At 40.5% G+C, this 19,693-nt stretch overlaps 2 protein-coding genes across 6 annotated transcripts in view; one reads left to right on the forward strand and one right to left on the reverse strand.

The window, feature by feature from the left end:
• UBE2J1 (ubiquitin conjugating enzyme E2 J1) overlaps positions 1 to 19,693 on the reverse strand; it is a 179,574-nt gene that overhangs the window by 62,431 nt on the left and 97,450 nt on the right. The gene's annotated exons all lie outside the window — the stretch shown is intronic.
• ANKRD6 (ankyrin repeat domain 6) overlaps positions 228 to 19,693 on the forward strand; it is an 86,158-nt gene continuing 66,692 nt past the window's right edge. For 4 of the 5 annotated variants that reach the window (XM_056487500.1, XM_056487502.1, XM_056487501.1 and 1 more), the window contains exons 1-2: positions 228 to 283; positions 592 to 724. The gene's annotated coding sequence lies outside the window, so the exon portion shown is untranslated. Of the gene's footprint in view, positions 284 to 351; positions 500 to 591; positions 725 to 19,693 lie in introns of those variants that run through there. The other variant, XM_056487505.1, reaches the window with a different exon arrangement.

Below are 19,693 nucleotides of genomic sequence, written 5' to 3' on the forward strand. Positions count from 1 at the left end.
GAGCCCGGCCCGGCCCGGCGGGAGCGGTGCCGCGGAGGGGCAGTGCCGAGCCCGGCCCGGCCCGGCGGGAGCGGTGCCGCGGAGGGGCAGTGCCGAGCCCGGCCCGGCCCGGCGGGAGCGGTGGGGCTGAGGGGCAGTGCCGAGCCCGGCCCGGCCCGGCGGGAGCGGTGGGGCTGAGGGGCAGTGCCGAGCCCGGCCCGGCCCGGCGGGAGCGGTGGGGCTGAGGGGCAGTGCCGAGCCCGGCCCGGCCCGGCGGGAGCGGTGCCGCGGAGGGGCAGCGCAGGTGAGCGCGGGTGCGTGTGGCTGCGGTGGCGCGGGGGAGCGCGGAGCGGCGGCGGGGTCGGGCGGGGCGGGGCCGCGCAGGTGATGGTGGAGGTGGCCGGGCTGTGGCGGGGCTGCAGATGGGGAAGACCGCGGCGAAGCCGCTGCCCCGGACCGGGGTAGTGAAAGTGTTATTGCAGCGCGGGGAGGAGCAGACTCCGACCCTCCGGGATGCCGCGTAGGTACCGGAGCCTGTGTCGACGTAGGAGTTAAAACGCAGGTTTGGGGGTGAAAATGAGGAGTTTTAACGCTCTTGTTCCAACTTTTAAGGCCGTGTCTGATGAGAAATGGAAATCTGGCTCAAAGTCATCCTTCCTGTTGTTGACATCACCTGAAAACTCCACTGGAAATATTTCCACTAGTTTGCTGCAAACATCACCCTCCCCTGAGGTCTCAATACCTCGTAAGTACAGACTGGCTGCTGGTAGAGCTCTGATTGTGGAAATCCATGGCTACGGCATGTAATTGTTGTGCAGTGTTCTTTTTATTGTAACCATTAATAAAGAGCTTATCGTGCCCTGGGGTGTTATGTGTATTACAGCATAGGCTGTAGACAGTGCTCTGTTTTTTTTAAAAGGCATAACCAATATCTTCATATTTTTATAATTATATATGAAGTGATTGTTTGGGTTTCTGCTTGATATTTCATGTGCATTGCAATAACCAAAAGGACGTGTTGTCTGCTACTGAATACCTTTTGTTCACAGGAAAAACATTGAGAGGGTTAGAAAGTAGCTTGCTGGTAGGTGAATCTTTGCCCCAATAGTTGTTTAACTTAGAATGTCCTACCAATGTTAAAGGAGTAATTGGGAAGATCAGTAAGCCTACCTCTGTCCAAAGACAGAAAAATGTAACCATGTCTTAACACTTATGCAGCATAGGTTAAGCATGGATCAGATCCCCTGGTAAAACTGTATTGAGTCTGTGGTTTATGCTGAGGAGAATGTTTACTTTCTTTCAAGGTGATGTGTCAGGCTGCGCAGCTAGTTTTATAACTTATTTTGGCAGTCTCAGGTTCCAAGTATTGTGTAATCTTCATTCTCTAGATAGTTGGAAAACAAGGTGTTTCTGGAGATGTGTGATTACTTGTAAGATCTGCAGTTGCATTGCAGACCACAAGACATGGTGTAATGACTCTCCTTCAGAACTTCATAACAATTTCTTAGCAGAAAATACTCAAAAATAGTTAAATACACTGCATATAGAAAACTTAGAGTTGGGTGCCTGCATAATGGCATTTAGATACCTGGTATGTAGATGATGTTTGTCCATGAGGACCTATTAGTCTGCAAGGATAAATGGCAATTGTGTAGCAGCAGTAGTGATGCTTTTCTCCCTGTTGTTTTGTTTGAAAATAAACTAATAAAATTAAAAAGAGATTTTGTGGTAATATTCAGTTGGAAGGTTTTCACTTTCCCCTGCTCCTTAATATTTACCCAGACAGTGCTACCAATCTCATATAGGAGACTGGCTTTGAACACAAGAAATTAAATAGCCAGTAAATTATTGGTAAAAATAAAGTGAAAACTTCCTGATCATGCAGGTACTTTCCTTCAAGTCTTTTTTCACAGAGATCTTTTTCTGGGGGGGAAAAGAAATTGTGAGAAGTTGTCTGCACTAATGGGGCTCCCATGTTGGCTGATATAATGTAGTCTCAGCACCAGGCTTTGCATCTTGTCCTGTCACAGGTGGCACATTCTGGAGTTTGGATTATCAAACTTACAGTGTTCTTGGAGTAGGTGAGATTAGTGATACCTTAATAAATCAGGTGCTTGTAGGGTGTGGCAATGAGCAATTGAGCCTCAAGCTGCATTTCTCCATGTGTCTTTAGCTTCACCTCTGTTTGACTTTGTCAGTGAGTCATTTTGTGATGTAAAAGAAAAAACCTTACTTTCTCTAAATCTGTATAACAGGATAAACAATGCTTATTGGTTTGAATAGGTGGTGTACCAGCAAATGTATGTAAAGCACTTTCAGATTCTTAAATTAATTAAGAATACAACTGTATTTATTCTCATTAGTTTCAGATGTGCAATTCCTTTTTTCCCCTCAACAGTTAGGACTTTGGATGAACTTGCTGAGAACTCACAGTGTATCTTTTTTTAGAGCCATATCAGTACAACATGTCCCTGGTGGAAGTATTTTATTTAAAACCACAAATGAGGTGCCATATTTTATTGGCAAGATTGATCTAGGTAGATATTTGTCAAAGACATAAATTGATTGTAATTGCTTTGGGCAAATAAAAATTTGAAATAAATATTTTTAGTTCCTTTTGTTCATTCAGGAATTAAATATGTGACTTCCTCAAAAATGATCCAGCCAAAAATAGGTGTAGAGCTGCACTTCAGAAATACCTTAATGCATAACAGCAAGGGGCTGATTTTCTTCCCTGCCTTCTATCCAGCTATTTTGATCCCCAAGATCTCCAGAATAATTTCTGAAGTACAATACTAGAAATATTCTTGCATACCATTGCTAACCCTTTAGGAATAGCTTAGTTACTTCTCACTTGACTGCTCCACTCCCTGTTAGCAGATGCTGCTGAAGAATAGTTTGTTACAGTTCACTGACAGCAGTTGTGAGAATAATGACAACCTGAAATACCCTGTGTCTTGCTGTGACCTTGCTGTCACTGAATTATGTGTACTGGTCTCTTTCTAAACCTTTTCCACTCCTTTTGTCTGTATTTGGTTTATTTCATGCGCCATTCAGAAGACTGTTGGATTTGTGAAGGCAGGTGTTCCAAATTTAGGAAGAGTCAGAATAAATGTGTGGAGTCCTTGCTTAGTTGTTGCATAGCTTTCAATTACATGAGTGTTGGGATGCTCCCTGTGACTGGAATGTTCTCTTTGACAGGTTGTGCATGACACAGTGATGGTTTCTATTCAAAGTACTGCTGCTTTGGCCACACAGGTATTTTTCTTGTTTTCTGGAAAACACTGAGGTTGAGTTGGAGATGCGCAGGTGTTGAGAGCGAAGCAGGAAGGATACTCTTGGTGTGCAGAAGTTTGATACCAGGGTCAAGAATGCTATCAAAAAAACCCAGTGATTAAATGAGTGTCAATTTAGGGCATATTTTTGAGAGGTGTGTGATAAATGAAGCATTAAGGCTGTCACAGGACTTTGCCGCTAAAAGCAATCTAGCTTATTAGCTCTAACAGTCAATTTGGTATATCCCATTGCTATAAATCAATCCCCATTGGATGGCCTAATGGATACAGTGCAACAGCTTGAATTCTTGCATTATCCAGTTGTGGAGCGGTTGCCTTGGTAGCCTCAGTGATGTACTTCTGATGCAATGTCAAACACACAGGTAGCTCATGACACAATGCAGGACTGTAGATTGCTGGCTTGCTCTTGTACTGTTTTACTTTTTATCCTTTGTCGGTGATCTTGCCATGTGTGAGATGAAATTAACAGTCCTTGGAATGAACAGGAAGAGTCTTCCAGCCAGCACTCGTGTCTTCCTGCTTTTCCTCTGTGGCTCTCTCCTTCCCATTCCCCATACCCACTGCTGGTCCTACAAACCCTAGATGCCTATCTCAGCCAAGCCATGGGGGGGAATCTGGCTGTGATTAGGGATGGGATTTGGGCACATCTGTGGCAAGTGGTGGATGGAAGTATCTGGTGTGGATGCTAGCCAGATGGAGCATACTGGGGCTACAGGGTAGCTGGGGTGTGATGTGCTGAGCACAGCAGGATTCCTGTAATCTTGAAGGAAAAATAATATACTCCTATGCCAAAAAATCCTAGGCTTTTTAATCTTATGTCATGATCAAAAGCAAATTTGGAGTACTCTTCAAATCATTAAACCATACCTCCTTCAAATCCTGGATTTAAACAAGCTACTTTCTCATGATTTGCCACCTTCCCCACCTAAGCATCATCCACTTAGTGAAGTGCGCCAATGAAGATACTGGTTTTGTATGCATATCTTGGCACACTGTTGGACAAAAGCATTTTCATTTGCATTATGGAAAATGCATTTGGAATTGATGGAAATTAGTTCCTTATGAGTGTGCATCTTCATTGTGTCTGCATTGCAGTGTGATTATTTCCTTTTCTCAGTTTGAGATGCCAATTGCTTTAAACCAGTCAGGAATATTTTCTGTTGGTTTTAACAGCATCTGTAATGTAACATCTTAGGAAGTATGGTTGCTAAGTCTATTTATATTGTGCCAATACACTTCTGAGTTAAAGTGCCTTAAATTGTTTCGGTTGGGTCAGTCACTGAGGAAAATAAAGCCTTATAAAATAAGAAAGCACTGTGAATGTAATTATATATGAGCTTAATATCTGAGTAACTTTTTAATAGTGGTCACAGTGAATCATTTTAGGTATGTTTTACTTCTGTTCAGAGTTTGATGTCTGTCTGTGCCACAGATGCAGAAATTGTAGCTAGTTCAGAGTCTTGGGCAGGATGTGATCTTTCCACTGTATCATTACTGATGCAAATAATTGCACTAATAACTGCCAGGCAGACCTGTTGCTTAACTCAGATTTTTATTATTTTGTAAAGCTTACATATGAGTAATTTTCCTTCATTTTCTGTCTGAGTGCTTTTGGGATTTGACTATGTCTGGCTGAAGTCTTTCAAGAGTATTATGGGATGGAGGGAAGGGAGGTGTCTTTATTCTGGCTGCAGAATTATCTGCCTGACAACTACAGTTTTTCATTGATGTTATTGTTCTGGTTTGAATCCAGCAGCACTTTCTTATCAGTTTGTTTTTTCCAGATTTTGCAGCAGCTCCTGAATTCTTGCAAGTATGTGTTGTTGTTTTCTCACAGCTTCTGTGTAAAATCCAGCCATTCTCTTTCCATGTGCTCTTTTTTATTTTTAAGTTTATGGTGTTTTTTAATGTTTATTTTAAAGCTTATGGTGTAAGTATTGCTATGAATGGTAGCCTCAGTGTGGAGTAAGCTTAAACATGAAGTATAATATATTATTAATGAAGTCAGCTGCTAAGTTGGATTCTCTTCTTTCCCTGTGAGACTACACTTAATCAGTCTGGGGAAGCCAGGGTTTAAGAAATCCTGAGCTGGCATGCACTGGGTGAGGCTGCCATCCATTTCACTTATTCCCTGGTGTCTTGAAAGACAAGTGGAGGTGCCCCTGCAGGTGAGCAGCTTCATTACCAGCATGCCTGATAAAGCAGAACTGGATTTGAGGACAGCTTAGTCAAGAGAGAGTGTTGATGTTAGCTGTCTTAGTTACTGCTAGCCTCAAAATAAACAAGATCAAATTTACATTATTTAAATTCTAATAATGTAAAGAGTTTTCAAAAACTTACCAAGTGACACAGATGCTTTTGACATGTTGGAATAACAAAGTGCCTAACATTAGCAGCTTCTCTGTGTGACCATTTTTACAAATACTTCAGCTGAAGGCGTGGGAGGTGGACATCTCTCACTGACTAGGACAGGAGAGATTTCTGGGGAAATCTGTCTGTCTGGGAAGATTTCCTTCAGCTCCTCCTGGACTGTGGCCAGGAGCTAAGCAAGTCCCATGGCTGCAGGTATGATGAGCCTGGTTTGGAGGTGTAGGTGAATGGTTTCATGGTCAGCCTGGCCAAATGTTTAAATGGTATTGAAATCTACCAGCCATTTTAACAGTTGTAATCTTTTACTGTCCCCTTGTGATTCATTAGTGGGTATAATGAACACAATATATGCTTAATGCAGATGGCTTTGGGGCTGCAGGCTTAGTGTCCTTCTCTTGCGAAGATTGACCTTGTATTGTTTATTTCCTGTCTAACTGGTTCTTTATACAGATGAGGACTTTTCCTGTTATCCCATGACTGCCTAGTCTTTATAATACTGGGACTTTTTTTGTGGGTTTGCTTTTTTTTTCTTTAAGCAGCGTTCCTTCCTTTGAAGGGAATCTTTGGGGGTTTGACATGAGTTATTGAAGACAATGCAACTGTGGTAACAGGCTATGTGTACACTCACCACAAATGTGAAGTAGCTTAATTTAAACATCTGTCTTGTGTCCAAACAATCAACATTCACCTCTATCTGATCTACATTGCAATCACATCCAGCTTGCTTCATAAAAATTTAAGTTTCAGTATTCTATTTGGGATTTAGTTTTGGTCAAAGAGAGCCCTGTGTGTGTTACAGTAACTCACTTCTGCTTCTCATTCTTCCTGCTTGTCAGAACAGGTTGACTGTTTCTATATTTAGTTCTGCTTTGTTTATTCATCCTTTCTCAATAAATAATGTTTACCTGGAAGCAAGATGAGTCCCAATAGGAAAGTGAATGGCAGAATTAAAAGAGTGCTATGAATACTTTCACTAAACAGCATGCCATATCAATAAATCAAAGCAGAATTTGTAGGTGTAAGCTCTGGACCTTGGCAGAGTCTCTTACCTGAAAAAAACTGTTATTTTAAGAAATTGTTCCCAGATTCATAGTGTCCATACAAGAGTGATTTAGGTTAAAAAAAACAAACAAACAACAAATTTTTTTCTACCTCCTTTCTGTTCCACTTATCTCTGCCCACCAGCACATGGTTGAGAAGTTAAAAAGCATACTTTTGGGTTCCATATTCTTTTAGAGAATTTAGCTTTTCATGTCTATAACTGCAGACATACAAATGAGGAGGATGTTGCTGCTTCATTTATTAGAACTGTGCAAGGTTTTTCTTCTTTTTGTTTGTAATCCTGAAAGTAGGATACTTGACATGGAAGATAGAAACATGTTTTTTTCAAAATCAAGCATACAGAACTTGGATACATGTATTTCCAGCTTTCAAGAATAGTTTTTTTGAAAATTCGTAATAATATTAATTTGCTTACATGTCATATGTGAGTTTGTACATGCAGCAAGTGTCTGAATATACTTGCGTGGGATGAGCTGCTTTTAGTAAGCAGGCACACCAACAAAACAGGTAAGGGTGCATTCAGAAGAACTGAGCACAGCACTTGAAATAAAAAAGCAAATCAACATTTTAGAAGTTTATTTGTTCTCCTCAGAATTTGAAATTAAGACTCTCTTCTTGACTAGGCTGAAACTAGTGTTGAGCTACTCAGGAGGCTGTGGTGTAAAGCTAGTTTTGTCTGGGACCAATTCTCAGTCTTTCCCAGACATGGAATAAAGAGTGTCAGTGTAATTGAGAACTTGCTCTGTGTTTCAATTCTGTGTAACTCTCATGAAACACATGGATACTCTGCCTTAGTGGAAAAAGCACTAAATGTGCTTTTCAAGTAAGCCACATCAGGGAAGGTTATCAGAGGAGAGTGGCACTTTGATGAAATTTCTCAGCACATTAGTAAATATGTGCTACAGTGTTTCACACAAAGATAAAGGATTTTTCTATCATTCTATGGAGCTGTATACTTGTCATCTTCCCCAAAATACTGAGATTTTGGAAATCATTAACTATATAGGCAGTGTCTTAGTTTGTTATTAATTAAGTCACATTGTAAATTTTAATATAGCAGCAAGCATCTCTTGTGTGTCTGTCCTTTTTATTTATAAAAAGCAGGCTTCAGTTGATCAGTCATCTTCATTCAAATTTTGTGTATGAGCATCCACTCTTCTGCTAACAAAAGTTTTTTTTTTTAATGTTCTGTATATGTTAAGCTTGGCTCAAAATATATATGGTTTTTCAGGGAAAAGAGTCAGGCAAAAGTGCTACCAGTACTTGGTAAAGTACCAGTACTTGGTAATGAATTGAAAATCACTTCCCTTATTCTCTGAAAGTAGGATTTTCAGGCCTTGCTTAATTAAGGATCATGAATAAAGTTGATTTGTACTCAAATAACAATATGGCCCACAGAGAGGTAATTAAAAACAAATTGTGTGTAGCAAAATTAAAATTAGTTTACTGTATTAAATCTCAGAAGGGTAGAAAAGCAAAACCTTTGACTAGTTTTTGCATTGTTAGATAGTTTAAAGATAGATACTTATTATCCTGTTTTTTAAAATTGTATTTTATGTTATGTTTTGTATCGGTAATGCTGGATCAAAACCTGATTTCCCTGCTTCTGTGGCTGATCTCATTCAGTTCAATGACTGTTTATGTGAATAAGACCCAAAGAATGTGGTTTTGTATGAAAAATATCCTCCCAGAGGGAATTGTAGTAGGCTCACACTTAATATAAAGGGAAAAAAAGACAAAAAAAAAGAAATGAATGTTGTATTTCCTTGTCTTGTACAATGATTTCCAGTGAAGTTTCATATTCTGTGAAATTAAATCTGTAGCCAAGATAATATGATATTGGATAATTTTTATAATTCTCATGCAGGTCTGTGCTGTTGAAACAATAGGCTGAGTGTTTTTAGGTGTAGATAATCTGACTAAAATAACGTGTTGCAAAAGAAGTTGCAGTGCATTTTTGATAATGTTGAGCAGAGAGATAATTGTGAACTCTGCATAGTGTGTTACAGTCATGGGAGTAGTTAACAACATAACATAAAGAAACATAAATAACATAAAGAAAATCTCAGCTTTCTCTCTGTTTACAAAACTGGCCTTTCTGGAAGGACTGGAAAACAAGAGTACAAATATATAATCTGCTTGTATTCTGTTTCTACCCCTCCTTTTTGCCTCTCTGTATTGAGACAAAAAAAAAAGGGTGGGGTGGGGGCAGGGAGACTGTGAGAAAACGGCACAAGAGTCAGTCCTCCTCTGGAGGACTTAGTTTTCTCTCTCTGTTTTAGACACCACTGGGAGCTGGTGGTTGTGTGGCAATGCAGCTCCCTTGATAAGGTGTGATTCAGTCCTGTAGTGCCGACAGAGCAGAACTCTGCTGTTAACTCCTGCTTACTCACACTGCAGTACCTGCAAATCCAGACATGGAGCAGCACAGTTCAGGTGTGAAGCTTGATCGTGTCTGCACTGAAACAGCAATGTGTGTTTTACCATGTTAGGCCACTCCTGTGATTTTAAGGTAAAGAAGATGTCCTTCACCTTTTCACCATTTAATTTTCCCATTTTCTCTTAATTCTGTGCCACTTCTAAAAGCTCTGCATTGTTCCCCAATTTTGTATTCCCCCTCTTTTGTCCTAGTACTTTCATATCATTGATTAGAGAATCATCTGATTTTCTTTGATCTGTTCCTCATCCTCTACCAATCTCCTGTTGTTTTGCTAGTTGTGCTCCTAATAGTGGCTGATAAGTGCTGAGTCAACTCTTAGAACCCACAAAATATGTGAATAAAGCAAGAGGTTTTTTGACAATCCTTTAAGAAAGAGTTTGTGAGAGAATGAAAAAGGATAAGTGTCCCTCTTCCGTACCTTTCCAGCTTATCTTTACACATCAGACTGATTGTTGTGCCACATCTTCCGAGGCTTTTAAAAAGTTGTGTTCAGTATTTACTTCCTCATCCTGTCCTCTAGCTTTTACTTGTCTCAATCTGCAATCTTATTTTTTCTGCTTTGACTCTAGTGAAAGCTTTTCTGCTTTTCTAGAAAGCTTTTCTGCTTTTCACTCTAGTTCACTCTGCTTTCAACTCTAGTGGTTTTTTTTGTTCTTGGGGCATCTTTTTCCATCTCTGACTGCTTTCAACTCTCTCTCTTCCAACATCAGTACCTTATGGGCTTTTCTGTGCTTCTGGCTTTGCTAGGCTTCCAGTCCTTATCAGTGCATTGGCTTTTTGATAACAATGGTCCACTGTGTTCCTTGGTGGGAGTGATGGTTAAGGAATATCTCTTTCTATCTTTCTGGACAGGAGCTGCCCACTCTTTGGGATTTTTATTGTGTTTTTCTTGTACGTTGTAAAAGTGAAAATGGAATCTCTTTCAAAAGGCTATCCTCAAATATAAGAGGCACGAGGGTGCTGATCTTCATAAGGGTAGGGAAGGAGATGGCCATGAGGAAAATCCTGCCTGTTTCTGGGAACATGGTCCAGGAATCTGATGTCCCTCTAGCATGATCCTGCCCTTCTCTGTTCTTCTGTCATCAGGTTTGGGGTGGTTTTTTTCCTTCTTATTTCTCTTTAGGACCTTTGTGGGCAGATAATGTAATATGTTCTACAAGTCTTAACGCAATCTTGTATGAGCTGGCCTCTTGTAAAGTATGAAGACTCAGATATGCTGAGATTTTAGAATATTCATTAACTAGATACACTGAACTGCATGGTCCTTTTCAGTACTCAAAATAGACCAAATAATCTATTTTGACTGAAGATAAAAAACCTAGGAGAGTTTTTTTTTTTAAAAATCCTGGAAACATAAGGAGACTGAAATGGGTGCAACAAATAGCATCATCCTCATTTGTGTTCATTTTGCACTCTCAGCTCTCTGTACTTGATACGAGTATGAATATTTCTGGATTATGAACCTGTGACTTTTCGTGTGCACCCATGAGGGCAGAGTCTTCACTAGGAGCTGAGATTCTGTTCTACAAGAGGAGAAGCTTTCAAAAAAAATGCAGTCTTTGTAGCATAGTTTCTGGGAACATCTAAAGTTATATTAGTGGTGATCCTTTTAATTTGTACAAAGAGCCTGCTGGTGCTGGTGTGGGAGATTTTTATTTTACCTGGTAGGGTATCATGTTTCAATGCAGCAGATGGGATGTGTATGACAAGTACCCTTTGGTAAGAGAGTAAACATAGCAAGAAATAGACCCAAAACCCCTGGCATTTTTTTAGGCTTTTTATAACATCAATGCACCCTTGTGCAATGCTCATTTCAGTCACCTGATGCAAGACCCAGGGTTTTGTGATAGCTGCTTTCTTCTGTTGTTCGTGTGTTAGTATAGCTGGCAAGATTCTTGAGATACAGGGAAGAGGAATGTGATATTCAGGGTGAGATTTGTTAATTGAGCCATGGCTTGAGCTGAAAGAGATTAACTTGAGTTACTTTTCCTGGAAGTATTTTGTGTTGATGCATAGCTTTTTAAAATTACCTGAGATCCTAGTTTGCAATATAAGTTGGATAGGACAGAAACATGATTTTGTTTATTTTGAGCTTGTTGGGGAGGCATTCCTCATTAATGAAATGCTGAGTTGAGACTACTGCTCTGCACAGCTTGCACAGAACAAATGAAGAAGGACATTTTGGGACTTGGGCTGTTCAATTGGGTTGGAACAAAAGAGCCCTGAGGTAGGGAATCACTTTTGTTTTCTGACTAAGATTCCCACCAGTGGACTTCTGCATGGAGTGGGGAAGTCTTCTGCAGAACTTCCAAAGAATTTAGCAAGATAGCACAGAGGTTGCCCATAACCCACTGAGAGATCCTTCAGCTCCATGTCTGCCAATGGTCCAGGCAAGAGGATCAGAATTTCCACAGTTTTGTTTGCATGACCTGTTTGGAGATTGCTCATAAACATTACCTATACAGATACAGCTGTGAAGGGCAACTTGACCTTGTATTACAACTTTATAGGGGAATTTAGATTAGTTTTTGTAGATACTGTTTCTTCCTTCCAGAAGAACTTAGAGAATGTCTGTGTAGCATCAAACTCTGTCCCTATTTATTGGTAATGGTGAGTGCATTAAACATCAGTTTTATTTCTGTAGGGAATCAAGTCCCTAGTCTGGTCCCCCAAGTCTAGAACCTGCTTTAAGGTATGGCATATCCCTTTGGCCACCTCAGGTCAGCTGTCCTGGCCATACTCCCTCCTGGCCTCTTGTGCCCCTCTTCACTGGCAGAACAGGAAACACTGAAAAGCTCTGGACTCAGGCTAAGCACTACTGAGCCACAACTAAAACATCAGTGTGTTACCAACATTGTTCTCATACTAAATCCAAAACACAGCTTTGAACCAGCTACTAAGAAAATTGGCTCTATCCCAGCCAAGATTAGGACAAGGGAAAGGTGTAACAAGAGTGGGCAGGGCGTGAAATGGACTGGTGCAGCTGAAGGCCTTTTGCAGATACTTCTTCAAATCAATACTATTCACCCAGTGCTGTGACTGACTTCAGACTGTGTTTGCCTAAACTAAACTTAATCCTGAATTCTCATGTTGTAGAGTGTGGGTCAGAAACTACTACTACTACTATAGTCCTACTACTATATTCAGCCCAGTATGTTCTAATGAAGCAAAGGTCTTGTATAAAAACTGCTGCTGTCATTATTGTGCAGTCTGTCCCAGGTCATGGCTTTTCTCAAGTGTAACTCTTCTTCTTCCCCCAAAATTGTGAAAGTCTTACTGACCTGCCACCACATGTCTTCAAAGAACCCAGGGGGCATTTTTAATGAGAATTGCTTTTGAATTCCTGGCTTAATGTTTGAGGTAAAGAAAAATATAATCACAAAAACATTTTGGCCTTCAACTTTATGGTGATAAAAGCTTAACTTTTTGCAAATGGAATACCAAATGTTTACCCATTTTCCACTTAGAAATATAGACTCTCTTTGATTAAATGCAAGACAGTTCTAGAGAAAGGGAAGTGGAATTGTAAAGGTTTAGATGTCTTTGTTCTAAATTGTGGATTAAATAAACATTCAGGCTCTCAGCATTGGATGTTTGCTGAAAGCTTTTCCTGTAACTTGTCTTCGAGAAATAAAGCTGAAAAGTTTTTTAGCAGTTTGCTGTACTGTTCTAAGGAGGTTTTTGTAACTTGCACAAAGTGAGATAAACATGGCAACATGTCTTCACTTTTAGTTTCCTTTCATCAGCCCACCAGTGTTAATGTATGCATTTTTTTCTTTCTTTTGAACAAGACTATGTTACAGCCACAGAAATAAAGCAAGTACAATGATTCTGCAATATTTATACTTACACATTCAGAATCATAATTCATAAGCATGTTCATGGTATAGGAATCCACTCCAGCCCATGGTGAGGTCACCAGTTACAACAGCTGCCCTAAGTCTTATCGGCATCTTCACTGCCTTTCGGAAAGTGCCAAACCTGTTCTCATTTATGCTGCACTCAGCCACTAGATGTAATTTCTCACTATTCAGTAACACCTCCCTCTCCTTTCCCCCTAAAAATAAAAAAAAAAAAAAAAAAAAAAGCTTGCCTCCCAACATTCCTCACGTCTTACAAATATGTGTGAAAGTCTGTGGCAAAAAGCTGACTCTGCTCCTCACCACTAGCCAGTTTTCTCTTCTGCTGCCTCGTATGCCTGTGTCTTCCAGCACTTATTCCTGTAGCTCAGGTGCTAGAGGAGGCGTGTACTGTGGTTTTAAACACCCTTGAGTGCAAGTCCTGCGGATCATTAGCATAGCAAGTGGTATGAGAGAATGCAGAGGTGAGGGGTACTGCTGGGTATTTTGTTTTCTGTGGCATTTATTTAAAAAGGAAATTAAACATAAAAAACTGTAATAGGAGAATGCTGTCATGTCAGCCTTAAAGACGTCATTGAGTATTTGTTGCTGTGTGGGAGACATGCCCTGAGTGGTGCATAGGACAAGCAGGGACTGGGCAAGGCTCTGGAGAGGTAAGAGTGCACTTTTGTGTAGAAGCCCTGACCTGGAACTCAAGAGCCGGCTCACACCATCGGGAGAAACGCTTGACTAATCCTGCTCTCTCTATGATTTGCTTTGCAGCTTGAGTGCTACATTAACTCCTCCTTTAACTTACATTAATCCAGGGCAAACAAGTTCCTTAGGCTTCTTGTTGCACTCCCAAACAGACACATTAATCAAAATTAGGATAACATTTTGCACATACCTTGCTTTTACTGTATTCCTTTGCATGCATTTACACTGCACACAAGTCTGAAAAAAATGTGTTTAAGGATTTTTGTTTCCTCATTTTAATATCTCTGTAAGTACCATAGAGAGGGGTTAGATCTCCAGGGAAGTTTGTTTACACTGCACTAGAGAGGATGAATTCACATGAGTTTAAATCCAAGGAATGAAACAATAATAACATCAATAAGGTGTTTTTTTAAACTTATTTATTTATTTATTTATTTATTTAATTGCTTGTGTGGTCCAGAGCAGAGCTGTGTCTGAAAATGCAGAGAAAGTGTTCTTTGAGAGGAGATTGGCACACTGTTGCAAATGTTGCTCAGATGCCAGGTCCAGTACTTGAATAAGACATTACTTGCCCATATTGGTTCTGCTGACTTTGTTTCAATCTCTTAATTGGTTTTTATAAGCTTTGAATCAGAGCAAGCAAGAGCAATGTTCTTCTCATAAAAATGGTAGTAAAACCTCCTGCAGCTCCTGAAGTCAGTTTCTGTGTATTCTCATCCTAGCAGGTCCGTCAGTAAACTAAACTAGTAAACTAGTCTAGCAAACTAGTAAACTAGTAAACTAGTCTAGCAAGGAGGAAACTTTTCAAGTAGAACTTTCCCTAACCAGATGAAAATACAAATCTGTTGTTCTCAATCTCCAGATCTAGTTTATATAAATCTCAGATGCCTTGTAAGAGAACAGCTACAAGTCTGTTGATACAAAGTTGTAAGTATTGTTCTTGTGTGTAAATAGTTCGTCAATATTACTGTAGGTACCAAAACAGAAAAAGTAAAAAGAAAACTGTGCTCACCAAGGGGATAGTCCTCCTCTGCTTGATGCTTCTAACAGAAGTTGTACTGTGTAGAGCAGGAACAGGATTGATTTCAGATTCTTCATTTCTTTACCCCCTTCTGGTTCCTGCTGAACTGCCTTTTTTTTCCCCCCAGTAGCTTTGAAACACATTCCAGAAATGTCTGTATGAGGTAGAAGAGTGCCAAGGCTGCTGATGAATAAGAGACTTTGTGATGAATCTTGTAAAATTGGACCTTTTCATTCAGAGAATAGTTCTCAATTGCCGAGTCTTTTGTTGCCTTCTTTTAAATTGCAGGGAAGAGGAGGATATGTTAAGTTGTCCTGCAACACTTCCCTCTAGTATACCTGAATTTCCAGAGGGGTGAATTGCTTTGACAGGGAGGGGGGCTGAGTGGGGGAAAATGCAGAGGAAGTTGATTCAGTTTGTTAAATGTGAAGATGATGCAGCAGTTGTATTACTTCACTTCTGAAACTACACAGTTTGGGGATTGCATTTAGAAGTTTGATTTTGAACTTCTAAGATTTGGTTTATTTATTGATACTTCAGCTTAGAGCTTCCTACAAGAGGATTTGGATTGCATGCATCTTTTATCCAGGCTATGTCAGAATCCCAAAAATACTGTTTTAATTTTTTTTTCCCCCTCCTCTGCATAGAGTTTTCCTGTAGTAACAGTTGGAGAGCTATGGCCATTTTTATCTTAACAAGGTGGTGTGCAATGTGTGGTTAGGACTGCAGCAGCTGTGTCCCAGGAGTGCACCTTGGTGAAGTTAACCATCACGGCTCAAATGGTAATATCTGATTGGCAATAGTAATGTGTATACATAGATGTGTGAGCTGTCACTTTGAGAAGGGGCATTTGGAGGAGCTGCCTTCTAGTTTGACAGGAGCCCTTGCTTGTGAAAGCTTGCAGTTAGCAGAATTGAGTCTCGCAGATTTCTCTCCAAACCCTTAGTTCTTCATTAGGTCTGACAGGGTATCATACAAATGTCTTCGAAATTAATCCATTATTTGAAATTCCTGTGATGCTTTTTAACTTAAACACCTTGAGAGAGAGAGAGAGAGAGGGAGGTGTCTTTAAACAGTTTTGTATTTTGCCCTTCAATTATTGTAGAAGCTCCTGTTGTCTCCATTTGCACTGTTTCCTTCTCTCCCAAGTGGGCAGCTCTGCTGCAGGAACCACTGTAGCATCCTTTCAGCATTGCTGCCAGAGCCATCGGTTTCAGCTTCAAGGGAGCTGCCCTGTCTCCACAGATTCTTCCAGCTTTTTATGTTGGCTGCTGGTGCATTGGCTTGGCTGCCACTCTTGTCTGGGAGAGCTTTTTAGAGACTCTAGTGCTTATTTTGTATGGAAAAGATTTCCATCTGGACACAATGTGTAACTCAGGAGGTAGGCAGCTGCTTTCCATACTGCACCAAGTTCTATGTTTCACTTCTTTAATATGTACAAGACGTTTGATTGTGCTCCCTCTCTGTCCTGCTTGTTCTTCTGAACAGTAGCAGAAGCTGGCATCCCTTCAGATCTCAGGGGGAGACCTCAGAATGCAGTGGCAAACATCCAAACCTTTTCAGTGCTGGGGGAATGCCCTGTCAGGTGCTTGTTGAGGAGCACTGCAAGATATCTGGCTAGATGGGGCTACTTCCCTCCATCACCAGGCAAGAAAGGATAGAAAACCAGGAGTGAGTACAAGTTTCAAGAGCAAGGTAGCCTCTTCTCCCCTTATTTGTGAAGGAAGCACCCCCATAGCTCATGCCACCATGATGCAGAACTGCATTGATGGCTCTTCCCTTCTTCCTGCAGTCTGAAGATGTCAGATGGGCTCTCTGCTCTCCCTGATGGTTTTGTTGTGGCAGGGCACGCCAACAACAGTCCTTCGGAAAAGCTTCCCACATTTACAGGGGTAGAGCAGGCCTGCCAGACTCACACACCACAGATGAGTGAGTAGTATATGGTGAACTTGCTTGCTACTGATTTCTAATGTGAAACCTTGCTCACTGATGTAGGGGGAAAAACCAAGCACGTTCCTCTTTTAATAAATGCTTTCTATGACCAGTTTTGTCCTCCACCCTGCAAAAGCTGGTATTATGGGCATAAACCATTTTTAAGGGAATGAGTTCTGTCATAAACCAACATTGCTGCTTTTGCTCACATGAGAAAATTCACTGTGGAGTCTGTTTTTCTTGCTGGGGAGTACAGCACTGGCCTCTTGGGAAGCAGATAGATAGACCTCTGCAGAAAACAGAGCTGTAGACACTTGGCTCTCTGCAAGTGTGCTGAGATACCCTTTTCTCTTGTGCCAGCAGTTGACAGTCTCTCCTCCCAGCAAAGGGACTTAATCAGTCTTAACTCTTTAACATTACTGTAAAAGTGGGACTGTATTCTTAAGGCAAGATGGAGGAGCTGGTATCCTCATTTTTCTTCAGACATTTCCTAGGTATTTTTATGGGCTCATAGAAGCTACTGATTCAAGTCAGAAAATACTGAATATTGTGAAAATTACAATGCGCACTTGCCCAAGAGAATTTGTGGCTGTATATTACACTTTCTGCAGAATGGAATGGAGAGGAGGGATTTTCTGCCCATTCTGAAGGTTTGGGTATTTTGTTTTGGCTCACTTTTTTTAAAACCAAAGGACTAGGTTGTTGCTTAGCATTGTTGCTACAGATCTCCAAGATGTAGCATCCAGGACTGAACATGTTTTACAGGATGTTTGCTCTCTCATTGCTGCCTTCCTCTCTCTAACCCCAGCTTGCCACTTCCTCATTCACTTAATGAAGACAGAGGGTTCTTTATTGTATGATAGTCAAAATGTAATATGATCATATTTCAGAAGAGCTGGTGGCATGGTACCAGGTGTTTGGTGTTTTCTATTTCAGGGAGATCTGTAGCTGTAAGAATGGCTTCTGTCTTACTCAGTCCCTGTACAGGAAGTAAAGGCAGGTTGAGAATACTTTGTGGTGTGGCACTATCTGTGCAGGTATAAGCCTTTCCAGAGGCTACAGGTTGATGTGGATGGCATTGTGAGTTAGTTCCCTTCTAACCTCTTGAGGAAGAACAATGCCACCTGCTCACACAGAGGTAAATGTGGAGCTGGGTCTCACCACATGTGAAAACCTCTGAGTTGGCAAACCAAATAGATGTGAAAACCCATACAGAATCTCCAAAAGATCCAATTTTAAATCATGTTTTTTTAATGGGGGAAGTTTGGGCAGATCTGGTTTTGTATAAAGCCATTGGGATTGTTTCTCGTGGAAGAAGCAGCTGAGGTTTCCTTACAGAATGTGCTTTTAGTTAGCTGGTTCTGACATCTGTTGTAGATATTCCTGCTGTTTCTGTTATACCTTCTGTTGTGCTCCAAGTGAGCCAGCACATATTACAGTATTGTCTTTCCCTGATGGGTATGTGATTAAAGCAGGACTGATAAATTGTTGTTTCAGAACTGCTTCTAGAAAGACACATCCATAATTTTGTGGATTTGTTTCAATAACCAGAACATGATTTCTTCATTTTTGAACATATGTCTCAGGAAACATGTTATCCTATGTGTTATCCCACTAATACATTGTTCTTTGGAAGTAATATTGGCTGTGCTTATTAATGCACAGTGAAAATCTCCTACAAAGAGAACTTGCATTCTCCTGTCTTTAAAGATTAGTTTCATTTTGGAACTTCTCTCTCAACAACAGGTTTAAAATAAGTCACTGCCAGTAGTTGTCTTGGAAAATTAAGCCATTAAGGCAGTCTCAAAATGAGTTTATAGCAGTAGCAGCCTCCTGTTCTCACAGAAGAGGATGTGTAACTTTTTTTCCTAGCTAAATTGTATATCAGAATTTAAAAAAAGCTTCTTGTAAATATTCCCTTGCTGAAGGAGTGTTCACCCACACTGGATGCAATGATATTCCCATATGAAACCACCCTTTGACCCACTAATATCTTGTATTTTTTCTGGCAAGTAGAATATATGCCACATAAGCCCCAAAACTGCATTCTTATTACAGTCATTGTACAAATTAATTTATTTTACAAGTGGCAAAGTCTTTCCATGTTCTCCTAGTGTATATACTGATTAATATTTTCTAATCTCATTCATACTACAAAATATTTTGGTTTGGAAGGAATGCCTGGAGACCTGTGGAAGCCACATTTCATTTGCTGTAACAGTAAACCTGAAAAAAACCTGAAGGAAACTAAATCAAGTCCTCATACACTGTGCTTTCCTGATTGAAGATGAAACCACTTTTGGCTCAGTAGCTCTCAATTGTACTGCTGATCTCCCAACAGTGGCACACTGCTATCGATTTCATCTCGAGCAATCATTTCACAGCTGCCTTTACATCATTGCCATGTTTTTGTCCTTCACCCTTGGCTGAGCTTTTGAGCAATGAGCATCTGGTGGAGGTAATGACAGTGATGAAAATGTAACTATTCAGAAAAAAAAGCAGCCAAGGATGTTTGCACCAAGAGGTTTGTGTTGGATATTCAGCTTCAAAGGTGGAGCAGTGAAATCTTGTCAGGAGGTCATTCATTTTGAGAGTGGTTGAACAGGGCATTACAGGTTTTCATCTTGTGTTATGAGGAATGGTCATGCTGGTCAAAATTTCAAGCTAGTAAAGAGTCATCTCTAGATTTTTGTTTTAGAAAGAGATCAACATCTCTTGCTGCCACAAAACTAGCTTCCAAAAAGAGAGCCTCTCCTCCACTTTTTCTCTCTTTTCTAAATTTGTGTTGGTGATTGACTATCCTAATGATCTTGCACTTGTCTCTCTTTTCTTCATGGCAAACTTACAGCCTGTGTATATTTGAAATTGTGTTAGGTGCTGGGTCTCTGCAGGCATTCCATCCTCTCTTGCTTTAGTTTCTTTGCTCTCTGTCAAATCACTGGTGGTCAGATGTTTAAAGAATGAATTAATGGGTTCTTGATGGATTTTAGAGACAGCCCCATTGATTCTGGTGCAGGGTACCGTATCAGTCACCAGA

This window comes from Oenanthe melanoleuca, chromosome 3 (assembly GCF_029582105.1).
Source record: "Oenanthe melanoleuca isolate GR-GAL-2019-014 chromosome 3, OMel1.0, whole genome shotgun sequence".
Classification (NCBI taxonomy): Eukaryota; Metazoa; Chordata; class Aves; order Passeriformes; family Muscicapidae; genus Oenanthe; species Oenanthe melanoleuca.